Genomic DNA, 4,201 nt, shown 5'->3' with positions numbered 1-4,201 from the left:
CAGCCATAGGTGTGAGTGTCCGTGTATTTGTGTTTTTATATCTTCATGTCTTAGCCCTGGTTGGTGACTTGTCCAGGATTTTACCTGCATTCATTCCACATTGTGCTTCAAATATTTTCTAGAAAAAAATATCCTGCCCTTGTGACCCTGAAGAGAAATATGTGAGTATTGAAGCTGAAAGAATAAATTACCAGGGACATGTTCATTTTGGAATCATCCAATCAATGTATTACCAATCAACCTGGTGGATAATCAATAGCTAGACAGTCATCAGTTAGATTTATTTTGTAGGCCTTCTGAAAGCACAACAATAGAAGTGTGTGGAGTTACATCTGGCCTGTCTTGGGATAACCTTTTTCAACTCATTATGGCCTCATTCCGAAGCATTTCATTATCGCGCAGCAGTAGTAGCCCCAGCTGAATACAACCAATATCTCTAACGACATTCTAATGTGCCATCGCTTTACTAGCTAAAAAACAAACCATCAGTCATGTCGTCATTAACAATTCACTATAACATCACATTCCATTACCTGCCTGGATCATTTTCACTCTGAACCAAGAAACATTTCTTTACATCATTTAAAATAGAAATATCTGAAGGACCCTTAGAGCAGGATATCTGATTTGTATTTCTGCTACATACTTGGTGAGGCTCCCATTTTTGGCTTCAGCTGAGTAACACTACAACACGGTATACAAAATCAGCCTGTTGGAGATACAAATGATGTAATTCATAATTAGTATCTTAATATCCATCCATCCATCTATCTTCATCTGCTTATCTGGTATCGGGTCCCGGGGTAGCAGCTCCAGCAGGGGACCCCAAACTTCCCTTTCCGGAGCCTCATCAGCCAGCTCCGACTGGGGGATTCCGAGGCGTTCCTAGGCCAGGTAGGCGATTAAATCTCTCCACCTAGTCCTGGGTCTTCCCAAGGCCTCCTCCAGCTGGATGTACCTGGAACACCTCCCTAGGGAGGCACCCAGGAGGCATCCTTACCAGATGCCCTAAACATCTCAGCAGCTCTACTCCGAGCTCCTTTTGGATGACTGAGCTTCTCACCCTATTTTTAAGGGAGACGCCAGTCACCCTCCTGAGGAAACCCATTTTGGCCGCTTGTACTCTCGATCTCGTTCTTTTGGTCATGACCCAGCCATCATGACCATAGGTGAGGGTAGGAACAAAAACGGACCGGTAGATGGAGAGCTTTGCCTTCTGGCTCAGCTCCCTTTTTGGCACAACGGTGCGATAAATGGAATGTAAGACCGCACCCGCTGCGCAGATTCTTCAACCAATCTCATGCTCCATGGTCCCCTCACTTGCAAAGAAGACCCCAAGGTATTTAAACTCCTTCAATGAAGGGGTAAGGACTCATTCCTTACCTGAAGAAAACACTCCATCTGTTTTCTACTGAGAAAAGAGGTGCTGATCCTCATCCCAGCGGCTTCAGACTTGGCTGCGAACCGATCAAAGTTCGGGACTTTTGATAGCGGAGGCCAACCCTCACCTGGAACGAGTCTGACTTACTGCCGAGAACGCTTCTCGAGGCTGAGAAGTGTGATGCTCAGTTTGTATCTTAATAACAAACCACAAATAGTAGGATTCGCAAAACAATCTTTTTAATTAGACTCCATATATACTCATATTTACATATACAAGTAAAATTCTGTAGCATTAGGGATCTCATTGCCTTAGAAATGTCATAAACAGAGTATGTACCAGACAGTGTAAGTAAGCGTAAGGATTCAACCATGAAAAGGGAAACACTTTGTTTGTGAATAAAATCCAAAAAGAAACTTCAATCTCAATTCATTTGGTGAAGCAAATTATTACATCTCTGGTCCCTTTAGTTTCAGGACAGTTGAAAAGATGATGACAGTTAGCGTCATGCTATGTTTTATAGTATATTCAGTGTTGAAGCCATTACAATACTTTGTTTTGGTTTGTTTACATACCACATTGGTTAAGTTAATTAATCTGCAGTTTTCATGTTTGAGCACTGGGTGGAGCATTGCCTGGGAAGGAATAAAGGTAATCAGCCACAGGTGCACAGATGTGTGAAGAAACAGGGAAAGCATACAGCTTTTCACCGTGTTAGTTATGTCAGTTGTGTCATGGTTTAAATTGTTTGACAAGAAAAATGAATGGAAATAAATTAGAAATGAAATGAAATGGACAAATGCTTGTACGGCGGTGAACAGGCCATTAAGGAAATAAATGGGCCACCTCAAATGCAGACAAATTTTGGACATTGATTATGGGCACGCAGAGCACAAGTTCAAGCAAGTTCTCCCCTAATCCCACCTCATTGGCCTAATGTAGGAGTTGATAAAAGACTCATCACCATACTTCCAGTATGAGTTATTCAGTAACAAACAATTCCTTTATTATCATGAGTGTTTCCTAAATTGGCTCCCCATTGCGCTGGCACGAAAGACGACCCACAGGAGCATTTTCCATCCTTACAGTTTTAAACACGTCGTTAACGTTATGAAAAGTTGCAGTTTGGTTAGGTTTAGGCACAAGCACTACTATCTTGGCAAGCACAGTGCTGTGTTAGATTTTTGGACAGCCACCTATGCAATTTAAATATTATTTGTATTCATCATAAACACTTTCAAACACTCCTGATATATTCTCAATCTTTGCAATGGCTTAGCAATTACACTGAAAATTAATATAATAAAGGAAAAAAGTGGAAAGACAAAACAGAGTCTACCTAAGCACTTGGCTTGTGGATTAACAACCAATTATTTGCCTGGATATTACAGCTCACATGATGCTTAATTGCATTGGTACAGTAGACTGCTGTTTTATCTATAAGATCATGGGGACATTTCTTTCTAATGTTTTTTTTTTTCAGTGAGTTAGAGTTGAACAGATGGAAATGTGGACTTGGGTTTTGAAAGGCCAGCCTAACCTTTGAAGTCAGAACAGCCAGGTCGCTCCCCATTTTACATTTAAAATCTCATCTCTGAACCTGGATCTGTCTCTGTATCCCACTAGATGCCATCACATCAATCTACCCTCTCTGTTCTCTAAAACCAATAAATGGATCCCAGCTTTACTCGACTATTCTATTTATTTCTCTTGCACCTTTACAGTAAGGTTTATTGAAGGTAAATGTATTGCTTATTTACTGTCGGATGTGGAAACAAAGACAAGCATGTACAGAGGTAGAGTGCTTGTGATGATGCATCATCTGACGGAGTATATACGTGGGCCATCTCCTTTCCTTATAGAGATTAATGAGCTAGGCATCCTTTTAAAAGCTATGGACAAGCCAGAACTACAGCATACCACAAATCAACAAGTCTTTCAATGCAAGGAAAAACAACAAATCCTCATTCTTTAGACAATGCAATGTGGATCAACTCAGTGAGTTGGGGCCCCTAAAGTAGAGGGCTGTGTGGCTGCGAGAACCTTACATTGGAGTTTACAGAAGGTGAGGATGTGTTTCTTCTTCTTTTGTTTGCAGGCTGTTTACAGTGTTGATGCCCAATACATTTAACATGTTTTCTTTTCTCGTAAAACAAACATTTTTTTATTGAGGTATTTCTAAATAGTCTAAATTCCTTGCCTTACTATAATATCACTACTCATAATCACAGAGATATGCATTTATTGATAATTAATTATATTCAATTACATTCAAAATTTAATATTTTAGGAAAGCAAGACTTCTGTCATAAACGATGCTCAGTATAGTCGGCTAGAAAAACCTAATCTATTTTCTTCAGAAATGATGTTACAGGAATTTACTGTGATATCTGGAGCAAAAATACAAAGAATTAACAACACCTGAAAAGCTGCCTGCAAAGCAGCAAGCCGTCTGAGGAGATGCCTCGGAAAAAAGCTTTGGTGCTACCGAGGATGCTAAGCTAACGACCAGCAATAATTGATGCCCTGGACAAGAAGGTGGACTCAGAATCACCTACTCTCCGTCTACTGATTTGAAAGGTCAGATAAACACAAAAAGAGGAAAAAACGTAGGTTCTTACCCGACCCACCCAGTGGCCAAACTTCTTCAAGAGACCTTCGTTTCTGTACACACCATCAATATCCTGGCTGAAGTTAAGCATTAGTTTTAAGATAACCACATATTTTATTGATTCCACTTGGGAAATGAGGTCATTACTGAAACAGTCAAGTTATTCAGCAGAATTATTCAGCAGGGGAAATCAAATTATGATTTACTCA

General features: G+C 40.2%; 1 long non-coding RNA gene across 1 annotated transcript; it reads right to left on the bottom strand.

Annotated features, from left to right (window-relative positions):
* Positions 1 to 2,288: 2,288 nt before the first annotated feature.
* Positions 2,289 to 3,962, bottom strand: LOC117948964. Its single transcript, XR_004657600.1, has 3 exons — positions 3,951 to 3,962; positions 3,028 to 3,037; positions 2,289 to 2,349 (listed from the first exon to the last, which is right to left on the bottom strand). It is a non-coding gene; the product is annotated as an uncharacterized LOC117948964 (long non-coding RNA).
* Positions 3,963 to 4,201: the final 239 nt, after the last annotated feature.

This window comes from Etheostoma cragini, chromosome 1 (assembly GCF_013103735.1).
Source record: "Etheostoma cragini isolate CJK2018 chromosome 1, CSU_Ecrag_1.0, whole genome shotgun sequence".
In the NCBI taxonomy this organism is placed as follows: Eukaryota; Metazoa; Chordata; class Actinopteri; order Perciformes; family Percidae; genus Etheostoma; species Etheostoma cragini.
This window is presented reverse-complemented; position numbering and strand designations above follow the sequence as displayed.